The sequence below is a fragment of the Triticum aestivum genome, chromosome 5A (assembly GCF_018294505.1).
Source record: "Triticum aestivum cultivar Chinese Spring chromosome 5A, IWGSC CS RefSeq v2.1, whole genome shotgun sequence".
NCBI lineage: Eukaryota > Viridiplantae > Streptophyta > Magnoliopsida > Poales > Poaceae > Triticum > Triticum aestivum.
Genome location: NC_057806.1, coordinates 211,057,083 through 211,071,825, shown reverse-complemented (window position 1 = coordinate 211,071,825; position 14,743 = coordinate 211,057,083).

Here is a 14,743-nt window from a genome sequence, read left to right as displayed (position 1 = left end):
ATCCAATGCCGCTGGATGGAAATCCGCACCCATTGCCTGGAAATCTGCTGCAAGATAATTTGATGTTTGTTCTTCCACCATACCCAATGCTAGGGTGGAATGATGCACCTATAGCACCTCCATTGCCTCAGGAAAATAACATAGGTGATGCTGGATGGGAAAATGCAAACTAGGGGGACAATGAGGATGAGCATCAGCAACTGCCACAACCTATGGTGCCACAGCAGGATCAGGTCTCTATTGTCATTGATCAGCCGGAGGGCTCTGGGTCTGTGGAACAGCATGTGGAGATTTAGTTTGAGGAGCAAAATCAGTTGCAGCCGGATCAACAGTTAGACAATGTGCAGTCGGCTGTTGAGGAAAATCCTTTGGCAATTGTTCCATATCAACCTCCTGTCATTCAGCAGCATTAGATATTCATTGGCATGGCAAGGATTGTGGCTAGGCCACCGCTCCCTCCATAGATGATCTGGAAGAGATCATTTGAAAATCTGCTTCCTGAATTTGCTGTCAAGGAGGTGCCTAGACCTATCTTCTTCAAGCCTATTGGGACAGTGACATACTCCAAGCGAACATGGACTATTGCCTTTGATGATTCACAGAGGATGTCTTCTTTGGTGCCAAGCTTGCCCAACAGCCTTGCTCTAAGGAAGCCTATTGTGGCAAAATGCCCAGTTGCCAGAGCTCTGTTTGGAAGTTCATATGACGAGGTTCTCAGTGCTAATGATAATGCAGTGTCTGATTTTGATGGGTCTGGAGAGATGCACCCTATAGATGTTGTGTCTGGCAGCCTGGAGGAAAACTCATGTTCCTCTTCTGTGGTTTTTTCTTCTGCGCAGGTTAATGACAAGAAACAGACAAGAAGAAGGAAGATCGTGGCTCCTTTAGTGGATACTTCTATACGGAGATGTACAAGAAGCGCGGCAAAACTGGATGGGTTTAAACCTGTGAGTTTTGAGCCTCCCTCCAGCCCACCAAAAGGCGTCGCCGGTCCAAGCCCACTCAAGTGAAGGCCCAGCCCAATCCTGACGACGCTGGCGATAATGGCAGTCTGAAGATGCTCCTCCACCCACGCCTCTCAATGTGCTACAAGCAATTGGAGCGGAGCTGGAGATCGACCCCAACTTGCTGTCCAAGGAGAAGCTTATGGCTAATCCCAAGGATGATTCCTCCTCCAGTGGTGTTTAAAATGTTGCAGTTTAAAACTTTAGCTAGGTGTAGCGTGTTGGGGAATGTAGTAATTTCAAAAATATTCCTACGCACATGCAAGATCATGGTGATGCATAGCAACGAGACGGGACAGTGTTGTCCACGTACCCTCGTAGACCGAAAGCGGAAGCGTTAGCACAACGCGGTTGATGTAGTCGTACGTCTTCACGATCCGACCGATCTAAGTACCGAACGCATGGCACCTCCGAGTTCAGCACACGGTCAGCTCGATGACGTCCCGCGAACTCCGATCCAGCAAAGCTTCACGGGAGAGCTCCGTCAGCATGACAGCGTGGTGATGGTGATGATGTTGCTACCGACGCAGGGCTTCGCCTAAGCACCGCTACGATATGACCGAGGTGGAATATGGTGGAGGGGGCACCTCACATGGCTGGGAGAGATCAACTGATCAACTTGTGTGTCTAGAGGTGCCCCCCTGCCCCCGTATATAAAGGAGCAAGGGGGGAGGCCGGCCGGCCCTCTATGGGCGCGCCAGGAGGAGGAATCCTCCTCCTAGTAGGAGTAGGACTCCCCTTTCCTACTCCTACTAGGAGGAGGAAAGGAAGGAGGAGAAGGAGAAGGAAGGAGAGGAAGGAAAAGGAGGAAAGGGGGCCCGGCCCCCTAGTCTAATTCGGTTTGGGCTAGGGGGCCTGCGCGCCCTGCCTCCTCTCTTCCACCACTTGGCCCATGAGGCCCATTACTTCTTCCTCGTATTCCCGTAACTCCCCGGTACCCCCGAAAATACCCGAATCACTCGGAACCTTTCCGATGTCCGAATATAGTCATCAATATCGATCTTTACATCTCGACCATTTCGAGACTCCTCGTCATGTCCCCGATCTCATCCGGGACTCCCAACTACCTTCGGTATATCAAATCACATAAACTCATAATACAATCGTCACCGAAACTTTAAGCGTGCGGACCCTACGGGTTCGAGAACTATGTAGACATGACTGAGACATGTCTCCGGTCAATAACCAATAGCGGAACCTGGATGCTCATATTGGCTCCCACATATTCTACGAAGATCTTTATCGGTCGGACTGCATAACAACATACGTTGTTCCCTTTGTCATCGGTATGTTACTTACCCGAGATTCGATCGTCAGTATCTCAATACCTAGTTCAATCTCGTTACCAGCAAGTCTCTTTACTCGTTCCGTAATACATCATTCCGCAACTAACTCATTAGTTGCAATGCTTGCAAGGCTTAAGTGATGTGTATTACCGAGAGGGCCCAGAGATACCTCTCCGACAATCGGAGTGACAAATCCTAATCTCGAAATACGCCAACCCAACAAGTACCTTCGGAGACACCTGTAGAGCACCTTTATAATCACCCAGTTACGTTGTGACGTTTGGTAGCACACAAAGTGTTCCTCCGGTAAACGGGAGTTGCATAATCTCATAGTCATAGGAACATGTATAAGTTATGAAGAAAGCAATAACAACAAACTAAACGATCAAGTGCTAAGCTAACGGAATGGGTCAAGTCAATCACATCATTCTCCTAATGATGTGATCCCGTTGATAAAATGACAACTCATGTCTATGGTTAGGAAACATAACCATCTTCGATCAACGAGCTAGTCAAGTAGAGGCATACTAGTGACACTCTGTTTGTCTATGTATTCACACATGTATTATGTTTCCGGTTAATACAATTCTAGCATGAATAAGAAACATTTATCATGATATAGGGAAATAAATAATAACTTTATTATTGCCTCTAGGGCATATTTCCTTCAGTCTCCACTTGCACTAGAGTCAATAATCTAGATTACACTATGATGATCCTAACACCCATGGAGCCCTGGTGTTGATCATGTTTTGCTCGTGGAAGAGGCTTAGTCAACGGGTCTGCAACATTTAGATCCATATGTATCTTGCAAATTTCTATGTCTCCCACCTGGACTAAATGCCGGATGGAATTGAAGCGTCTCTTGATGTGCTTGGTTCTCTTGTGAAATATGGATTCCTTCCCTAAGGCAATTGCTCCAGTATTGTCATAAAAGATTTTCATTGGACCCGATGCACTAGGTATGACACCTAGATCGGATATGAACTCCTTCATTGGCTGCTTTCCGAAGCAGCTATGTACTCCGCTTCACATGTAGATCCCGCCACGACGCTTCGTTTAGAACTGCACTAACTGACAGCTCCACCGTTCAACGTAAACACGTATCCGGTTTGTGATTTAGAATCGTCCGAATCAGTGTCCAAGCTTGCATCAACGTAACCATTTACAATGAGCTCTTTATCACCTCCATAAACGAGAAACATATCCTTAGTCCTTTTCAGGTACTTCAGGATGTTCTTGACCGCTGTCCAGTGATCCTCTCCTGGATTACTTTGGTACCTCCCTGCTAGACTTATAGCAAGGCACACATCAGGTCTGGTACACAGCATTGCATACATGATAGAGCCTATGGCTGAAGCATAGGGAACATCTTTCATTTTCACTCTATCTTCTGCAGTGGTCGGACATTGAGTCTTACTCAACTTCACACCTTGTAACACAGGCAAGAACCCTTTCTTTGCTTGATCCATTTTGAACTTCTTCAAAACTTTGTCAAGGTATGTGCTTTGTGAAAGTCCAATTAAGCGTCTTGATCTATCTCTATAGATCTTAATGCCCAATATGTAAGCAGCTTCACCGAGGTCTTTCATTGAAAAACTCTTATTCAAGTATCCCTTTATGCTATCCAGTAATTCTATATCATTTCCAATCAGTAATATGTCATCCACATATAATATCAGAAATGCTATAGAGCTCCCACTCACTTTCTTGTAAATACAAGCTTCTCCAAAAGTCTGTACAAAACGAAATGCTTTGATCACACTATGAAAGCATTTATTCCAACTCCGAGAGGCTTGCACCAGTCCATAAATGGATCGCTGGAGTTTGCACACTTTGTTAGCTCCCTTTGGGTCGACAAAACCTTCCGGTTGCATCATATACAACCCTTCTTCCAAAAATCCATTCAGGAATGCAGTTTTGACATCCATCTGCAAAATTTCATAATCATAAAATGCGGCAATCGCTAACATGATTCGGACAGACTTAAGCATCGCTACGGGTGAGAAAGTCTCATCGTAGTCAATCCCTTGAACTTGTGGAAAACCTTTCGCAACAAGTCGAGCTTTGTAGACAGTAACATTACCATCAGTGTCAATCTTCTTCTTGAATATCCATTTATTCTCAATTGCTTGCCGATCAATGGGCAAGTCAACCAAAGTCCACACTTTGTTCTCATACATGGATCCCATCTCAGATTTCATGGCTTCAAGCCATTTTGCAGAATCTGGGCTCACCATCGCTTCTTCATAGTTCGTAGGTTCATCATGATCCAGTAGCATGACTTCCAGAACAGGATTACTGTACCACTCTGGCGCGGATCTTACTCTGGTTGATCTATGAGGTTCAGTAATAACTTGATCTAAAGTTTCATGATCATCATCATTAACTTCCTCACTAATTGGTATAGTCGTCATAGGAACTAGTTTCTGTGATGAGCTACTTTCCAATAAGGGAGCAGGTACAGTTACCTCATCAAGTTCTACTTTCCTCCCACTCACTTCTTTCGAGAGAAACTCCTTCTCTAGAAAGGATCCATTCTTAGCAACGAATGTTTTGCCTTCGGATCTGTGATAGAAGGTGTACCCAACAGTCTCCTTTGGGTATCCTATGAAGACACATTTCTCCGATTTGGGTTCGAGCTTATCAGGTTGAAGCTTTTTCACATAAGCATCGCAACCCCAAACTTTAAGAAACGACAACTTTGGTTTCTTGCCAAACCATAGTTCATAAGGCGTCGTCTCAACGGATTTCGATGGTGCCCTATTTAATGTGAATGCGGCCGTCTCTAAAGCATAACCCCAAAATGATAGCGGTAAATCAGTAAGAGACATCATAGATCGCACCATATCTAGTAAAGTACGATTACGACGTTCGGACACACCATTACGCTGTGGTGTTCCGGGTGGCGTGAGTTGCGAAACTATTCCGCTTTGTTTCAAATGTAGACCAAACTCGTAACTCAAATATTCTCCTCCATGATCAGATCGTAGAAACTTTATTTTGTTGTTACGATGATTTTCAACTTCACTCTGAAATTCTTTGAACTTTTCAAATGTTTCAGATTTATGTTTCATCAAGTAGATATACCCATATCTGCTTAAATCATCAGTGAAGGTGAGAAAATAACGATATCCGCCACGAGCTTCAACATTCATCGGACCACATACATCTGTATGTATGATTTCCAACAAATCTGTTGCTCTCTCCATAGTACCGGAGAATGGCGTTTTAGTCATCTTGCCCATGAGGCACGATTCACAAGTACCAAGTGATTCATAATCAAGTGGTTCCAAAAGTCCATCAGTATGGAGTTTCTTCATGCGCTTTACACTGATATGACCTTAACGGCAGTGCCACAAATAAGTTGCACTATCATTATCAACTCTGCATCTTTTGGCTTCAACATTATGAATATGTGTATCACTACTATCGAGATTCATCACAAATAGACCACTCTTCAAGGGTGGGTGACCATAAAAGATATTACTCATATAAATAGAACAACCATTATTCTCTAATTTAAATGAATAACCGTCTCGCATCAAACAAGATCCAGATATAATGTTCATGCTCAACGCTGGCACCAAATAACAACTATTTAGGTCTAAAACTAATCCCGAAGGTAGATGTAGAGGTAGCGTGCCGACTGCGATCACATCGACTTTGGAACCATTTCCCACGCGCATCGTCACCTCGTCCTTGGCTAGTGTTCGCTTAATCCGTAGTCCCTGTTTCGAGTTGCAAATATTAGCAACAGAACCAGAATCAAATACCCAGGTGCTACTGCGAGCTCTAGTAAGGTACACATCAATAACATATATATCACATATACCTTTGTTCACCTTGCCATCCTTCTTATCCGCAAATACTTGGGGCAGTTCCGCTTCCAGTGACCAGTCTGCTTGTAGTAGAAGCACTCAGTTTCAGGCTTAGGTCTAGATTTGGGTTTCTTCTCCTGAGCAACAACTTGCTTGCTATTCTTCTTGAAGTTCCCCTTGTTCTTCTTCCCTTTGCCCTTTTTCTTGAAACTGGCAGTCTTGTTGACCATCAACACTTGATGCTCCTTCTTGATTTCTACCTCCGCAGCCTTTAGCATTGCGAAGAGCTCGAGAATCATCTTATCCATCCCTTGCATGTTATAGTTCATCACGAAGCTCTTGTAGCTTGGTGGCCGTGATTGAAGAACTCTGTCAATGACACTATCAACAGGAAGATTAACTCCCAGTTGAGTCAAGTGATTATGATACCCAGACATTTTGAGTATATGTTCACTGACAGAACTATTCTCCTCCATCTTGCAGCTATAGAACTTATTGGAGACTTCATATCTCTCAATCCGGGCATTTGCTTGAAATATTAACTTAAACTCCTGGAACATCTCATATGCTCCATGACGTTCAAAACATCGTTGAAGTCTCGATTCTAAGCCGTAAAGCATGGCACACTGAACTATTGAGTAGCCATCAGCTTTGCTCTGCCAGATGTTCATAACATCTGGTGTTGCTCCTGCAGCAGGCCTGACACCCAGCGGTGCTTCCAGGACATGATTCTTCTATGCAGCAATGAGGATAATCCTCAAGTTACGGACCCAGTCCGTGTAATTGCTACCATCATCTTTCAACTTTGCTTTCTCAAGGAACGCATTAAAATTCAACAGAACAACAGCACGGGCCATCTATCTACAATCAAACATAGACAAGAAAGATACTATCAGGTACTAAGTTCATGATAAATTTAAGTTCAATTAATCATATTACTTAAGAACTCCCACTTAGAAATACATCCCTCTAATTTTCTAAGTGATCACGTGATCCAAATCAACTAAACCATAACCGATCATCACGTGAAATGGAGTAGCTTTCAATGGTGAACATCAATATGATGATCATATCTACTATATGATTCATGCTCGACCTTTCGGTCTCAGTGTTCCGAGGCCATATCTGCATATGCTAGGCTCGTCAAGTTTAAGCTGAGTATTCTACGTGTGCAAAACTGGCTTGCACCCGTTGTAGATGGACGTAGAGCTTATCACACCCGATCATCACGTGGTGTCTGGGAACGACGAACTTTGGCAACGATGCATACTCAGGGAGAACACTTTTATCTTGAAATTTAGTGAGAGATCATCTTATAATTCTACCGTCAATCAAAGCAAGATAAGATGCATAAAAGATAAACATCACATGCAATCAATATAAGTGATATGATATGGTCATCATCATCTTGTGCTTGTGATCTCCATCTCCGAAGCACCGTCATGATCACCATCGTCACCGGCACGACACCTTGATCTCCATCGTAGCATCGTTGTCGTCTCGCCAATCTTATGCTTCTATGACTATTGCTACCGCTTAGTGATAAAATAAAGCATTACAAGGCGATTGCATTGCATACAATAAAGCGACAACCATATGGCTCCTGCCAGTTGCCGATAACTCGGTTACAAAACATGATCATCTCATACAATAAAATATAGCATCACGTTTTGACCATATCACATCACAACATGCCCTGCAAAAACAAGTTAGACGTCCTCTACTTTGTTGTTGAAAGTTTTACGTGGCTGCTACGGGCTTAGCAAGAACCGTTCTTACCTACGCATCAAAACCACAACGATAGTTTGTCAAGTTGGTGCTATTTTAACCTTCGCAAGGACCGGGCGTAGTCACACTCGGTTCAACTAAAGTTGGAGAAACTGACACCCGACAGCCACCTGTGTGCAAAGCACGTTGGTAGAACCAGTCTCGCGTAAGCGTACGCGTAATGTCGGTCCGGGCCGCTTCATCCAACAATACCGCCGAACCAAAGTATGACATGCTGGTAAGAAGTATGACTTGTATCGCCCACAACTCACTTGTGTTCTACTCGTCCATATAACATCAACGCATAAAACCTGGCTCGGATGCCACTGTTGGGGAACGTAGTAATTTCAAAAAATTTCCTACGCACATGCAAGATCATGGTGATGCATAGCAATGAGAGGGGAGAGTGTTGTCCACGTACCCTCGTAGACCAAAAGTGGAAGCGTTGGCACAACGAGGTTGATGTAGTCGTACGTCTTCACGATCCGACCGATCTAAGTATCGAACGCACGGCACCTCCGAATTCAGCACACGTTCAGCTCGATGACGTCCCGCGAACTCCGATCCAGCAGAGCTTCACGAGAGAGTTCCGTCAACACGACGGCGTGGTGACGGTGATGATGTTGCTACCGATGCAGGGCTTCGCCTAAGCACCGCTACGATATGACCGAGGTGGAATATGGTGGAGGGGGCACTGCACACGGCTGAGAGAGATCAACTGATCAACTTGTGTGTCTAGAGGTGCCCCCCTGCCCTCGTATATAAAGGAGCAAGGGGGGATGCCGGCTGGCCCTCTATGGGCGCGCCAGGAGGAGGAGTCCTCCTCCTAGTAGGAGTAGGACTCCCCTTTCCTACTCCGACTAGGAGGAGGAAAGGAAGGAGGAGAAGGAGGAGGAAGGAGAGGGAGGAAAAGGAGGAAAGGGGGGCCGGCCCCATAGTCCAATTCGGTTTGGGCTAGGGGGGCCGCGCGCCCTGCCTCCTCTCTTCCACCACTTGGCCCATGAGGCCCATTACTTCTTCCTCGTATTCCCGTAACTCCCCGGTACCCCCGAAAATACCCGAATCACTCGGAACCTTTCCGATGTCCGAATATAGTCGTCCAATATATCGATCTTTACGTCTCGACCATTTCGAGACTCCTCGTCATGTCCCCGATCTCATCTGGGACTCCGAACTACCTTCCGTACATCAAATCACATAAACTCATAATACAATCGTCACCGAAACTTTAAGCGTGCGGACCCTACGGGTTCGAGAACTATGTAGACATGACCGAGACATGTCTCTGGTCAATAACCAATAGCGGAACCTGGATGCTCATATTGGCTCCCACATATTCTACGAAGATTTTATCGGTCGGACCGCATAACAACATACATTGTTCCCTTTGTCATCGATATGTTACTTACCCGAGATTCGACCGTCAGTATCTCAATACCTAGTTCAATCTCGTTACCAGCAAGTCTCTTTACTCATTCCGTAATACATCATTCCGCAACTAACTCATTAGTTGCAATGCTTGCAAGGCTTAAGTGATGTGTATTACCGAGAGGGCCCAGAGATACCTCTCCGACAATCGGAGTGACAAATCCTAATCTTGAAATACGCCAACCCAACAAGTACCTTCGGAGACACCTGTAGAGCACCTTTATAATCACCCAGTTACGTTGTGACGTTTGGTAGCACACAAAGTGTTCCTCCGGTAACCGAGAGTTGCATAATCTCATAGTCATAGGAACATGTATAAGTTATGAAGAAAGCAATAACAACAAACTAAACGATCAAGTGCTAAGCTAACAGAATGGGTCAAGTCAATCACATCATTCTCCTAATGATATGATCCCGTTGATCAAATGACAACTCATGTCTATGGTTAGGAAACATAACCATCTTCGATCAACGAGCTAGTCAAGTAGAGGCATGCTAGTGACACTCTGTTTGTCTATGTATTCACACATGTATTATGTTTCCGGTTAATACAATTCTAGCATGAATAATAAACATTTATCATGATATAAGGAAATAAATAATAACTTTATTATTGCCTCTAGGGCATATTTCCTTCATAGCGAGCGTGTTAAATTCGCTGTCGTTTATGTCGTTCTAAAACTTTATACTGCGCGGTCAGAACTGGATGCATTTTGTTGCTTATGGCGTGGGGTGTATGGCATTGTATGTCATGCAGTTGCTACTACTTTCCTTTTGGTTATCTCATGAATCAAAGATCTATGTGTAATTGGAAGGTGCTTTGTTGGAATGTTCATGGTCTAAATTCTGAAACACGGCAGCGCTCTGTTAGAGAGAAAATTTCTGAAAGCCAGTGTGCGGTTGCTTTTTTGCAAGAAACTAAGTTATCAGATTGTCCTCGTTCATTAATTACGAGCATTTTTCCTATGGGATTGATCAGTTCATTGAATCACCCTCGAGAGGAGCCTCGGGTGGTATTCTGACAGTGTGGCGTTCAAATGTTTCTAAGGGTGCCTTAATTGAAGTAAAGCCTTTTGGAATTGTCATCAGTTTCACCTCCGTGCATAATAATGACCAGTGGTTTTTAGTAAATGTTTACGGGCCTTGTTAGGGTGTAATGAGGGATGAGTTTGTTAACTGGCTGTATAACCTTCAGGTGGAACCCGAACAAAAATGGTTGTTATTGGGAGATTTTAATTTCATCAGGTCCATGGACAATCGTAATCTTCCGGGAGGGGATGTTAACGATGTTTTTATCTTTAATGAGATCATTGGTCATTTAGGACTGCTGGAACTTCCTTTAAAAGGTAGAAGGTTTACCTGGTCAAACATGCAGGATGTCCCACTTCTTGAGCAATTGGACTGGTTTTTTTACTTCTGCAAGTTGGATAAATCAATATCCCATGACACAAGTTGCTCCTCTTGATAGAACAATGTCTAATAATGTTCCTTGTGTAATTTCTATCTGCACCACAATTCCTAAAGCTCATATCTTTAGATTTGAAAACTATTGGGTGCATCAACCTGGGTTCATGGACCATGTGAGGGAGGTTTGGAATAAACCTTCACATAAGACTCATATATCTGCAGTTATTATGGACAAATTGAAATCCTTGAGGTTTGCACTCAAGAAATGGCAGAAGGGGCTCTCACACATTAAATCTTTGATTGAAAAGTGCAATTGGGTAATTCTATGGCTGGATGATTTGGAGGATTGGAGGCCTCTATTCATACCTGAACACAACTTCAGGAAGATATGTAAGATGCATCATGAACACCTTTTGCATCTACAGTTTTTATACTGGAGGAAAAGGTGTACTATTAGATATATCAAGGTGGGAGAAGAAAATTCAAAATTCTTCTAGGACATGGCAACTGAGAAGTATAGGAAGAATTCTATTGCTAGCCTGCAGCTGTCTGATGGAACAGTTTCTTCAGATCATGGGGAAATAGCTAAGGAATTTTTGGTTGCCTTCAAGGGTAGAATGGGAACTGTTAAGCCAATTTTGTTGGGTAATGAAATCCTCTCACTAATCCCTAAAGTGCAAGGTCTTGAGGTGCTCACAAAACCTTTTCAGCTGCAAGAGATTGAAAAGGTCATAAAAGAAATGCCCATTGATAAGGCACCAGGGCCAGATGGTTTTAATGGCCTTTTTATGAAGAGATGCTGGTCAATCATTTCTAGTGATTTTATTCAGTTGGTCAATGAGTTTCATGCAGGAACTATTCTTTTGGAAAACCTCAATGAAGCTTTCATTACTTTAATCCCCAAAAGGCAAACACCTAGGGGTGTAGGAGATTTTAGGCCAATCTCTTTGACAAGTGTGGGACTAAAGTTTCTGACTAAGCTGGCAGCTAACAGGTTTCAGGATGAAATCACCAACTGTGTTCATCAGAATCAGTATGGCTTCATTAAATCAAGAACAATTCAGGATTGTATTGCTTGGACTTCTGAGTATATTCACCAATGCAACCATTCCAAGAAGCCAATCATACTGCTCAAGCTTGACTTTGAAAAGGCTTTTGACTCTATTCAGCATGAGGCAATTTTGAAAATTCTTGTGGCAAAAGGTTTTAATAGCAAATGGATAACATGGGTTCAACAACTATTATCTTCTGCAACCTCATCTATCCTGTTAAATGGTGTGCCTGAAAATCATTTCAAGTGTAAACGTGGTGTTAAGCAAGGAGATCCTATCTCTCCTTTGCTTTTTGTGATTGCTGCTGATCTTTTGCAAACCATGATCAATGATCTTTTGTGTAGGGGCCTGCTTACCTTGCCATTGCCAACACATGATCCTGATTATCCAGTAGTACAGTATGCAGATGATACTTTGTTGTTTGTGAATGCTAACCCAGCTCAGTTGGAGGTCATCAAAACAGTGCTCAACTCCTTTTCCTTGGCAACTGGACTGCAAATCAACTTCCATAAGTCTTCAATGTACCCAATCAATGTGGAAGCCTCTATTGCTTCTGCACTTGCTGCTCACTTTGGTTGCCAGCTTGGTTCTATGCCCTTCACTTTTTGGGACTTCCTGTTGGGACCACTAGGCCCAAAATTGTTGATTTTCTACCTTTGGTGGACTGCATGGAAAGAAAGCTAACTGCTAGTTCCTGGTTTTTACCACAAGGCAGTAGATTGCAGCTGGTAAATTCAGTGATATCTTCACTGCCTATATTCTTCCTTTGTAGTCTCTCTTTGCCACAAGGTATTCTTAAGCAGATAGAAAGGATTCAAAGACAGTGCCTCTGGGGGAAATATGGTCAGGAGAAGGGACACTCTTTGGCTGCTTGGCCACTTGTCTGTAGGCCTAAGATGAAGGGTGGGCTTGGAATTCTGAATTTGGGACTACAGGATGATGCTCTGCTCCTTAAGTACCTGAATAAATTCTATAATAAAGCAGATGTGCCATGGGTTCGTTTGGTGTGGGACTCATTTTACTTTCAGAGAATTCCTCATGACACTATTCTTTGTGGCTCATTCTGGTGGAGGGACATTTGTAAGTTAATGGACAAGTATCGGGCTGTTACCTCTGTAACTGTTGGCAAAGGAGATTATGTGCTATTTTGGTCTGATCATTGGGAGATTGGCCACTCTTGCATTCCTCTACAAGAAAGGTTTCCAAGGCTTTTCTCTTTTTGCCCGCAGAAGAACCTTTTTGTCATGGAGGTGGTACAGGCAGGAAATTTGCAACAAATGTTTTCTTTACCATTGTCTGAACTGGCTTTTAGGGAGTTCAATCAGCTATCAAGCTTGTTATCTGTAACTTTCTTGGACAATGGTTGTAATGATATCTTGGCTTGGAGGCATGGGAAAAAGGCGAAGTACTCAGCAAAAAGTACTATGATTTTGTCCACCAGCCTGTTATTGCCAATCCTATTCTCAGCTGGGTTTGGAAAAGCTGCTGCACCATGACAATTAAAATGTTTTCTTGGTTGGTAATTATGGACAGAGTTACCACCAAGGACATGATCCAACGACACCATTGGAGAATTGATGATGGACCTAACTGTGTCCTATGCCCAACTGGAGTAATTGAGGATAGGAACCATCTGTTTTTCCAATGTAATTTCAGTATGAGAATCTGGAACTACCTGCAAGTTGCCTGGTTGGATAGCAATGATATGGTGCAAATTGCCTTACATGCCATGAAGGAGTTTAATAATCCTTTTTTCTCTGAGGTGGTTTTTCTTGCATGGTGGAATATTTGGAAACTTGGGAATGACAGGGCTTTTAGACATGTCAACCCAACTTTCAGGTAGTGGAGAAATGGGCTTGTTCATGATATTACTCTTCTTTCACACCGGATCAAGACCAGATACAAAGAGGCTCTACTCAAATGGATTGATTTCTTGCCTCCTCGAGGGCCATCTTTTTTGTACCTTCTTTCATTCCTAGTTGTAGTTTTTAGTGCTTTTCCTTTTTTTCTCTTAGTTTTCTATAGCCTATCTTGTATAGCTTTTCTTTCTCCTTGTTCCTTCTCTTGAGGAACTTTGTACTTGTTCTTTTTCATATTTTAATAAAATGTTGTGGGGTGTAAGCTCTGCAGTCTTCCAGGTCAAAAAAACATGAAACTGGTGCTAATGTTAATGATAATGTTCATGATGATGCTCAACCTAGTAATGATAATGATATAGAAATTGAACCTGCTGTTGATCTTGATAACCCACAATCAAAGAATCAACATTATGATAAGAAAGACTTTGTTGCTAGGAAACAGGGTAAAGAAAGAGAACCATGGGTTCAGAAACCCATGCCTTTTCCTCCCAAACCATCCAAGAAAAAGGATGATGAGGATTTTGAGTGCTTTGCTGAAATGATTAGACCTATCTTTTTGCGTATGCGATTAACTGATATGCTTAAAATGAATCCTTATGCTAAGTACATGAAAGAAATGGTCACTAATAAAAGGAAGATACCGGAAGCTGAAATTTCCATCATGCTTGCTAATTATACTTTTAATGGTGGGATACCAAAGAAACTTGGAGATCGAGGAGTACCCACTATACCATGTCCCATTAAAAGAAACTATGTTAAAACTGCGTTATGTGATCTTGGAATCGGTGTTAGTGTTATGCCTCTCTCTTTATATCGTAGACTTGATTTGAATAAGTTGACACCTACTAAAATATCTTTGCAAATGGCTGATAAATCAACTGCTATACCTGTCGGTATTTGTGAGGATGTGCCTGTTGTGGTTGCAAACGTTACTATTTTAACGGACTTTGTTATTCTTGATATTCCCAAGGACGATAGTATGTCTATTATTCTTGGAAGGCCCTTTTTTAATACTGTAGGGGTTGTTATTGACTGCAACAAAGACAATGTTGCTTTTCATGTTAATGGTAATGCGCATACGGTACACTTTTCGAGGAAACAACCTCAAGTTCATAGTAT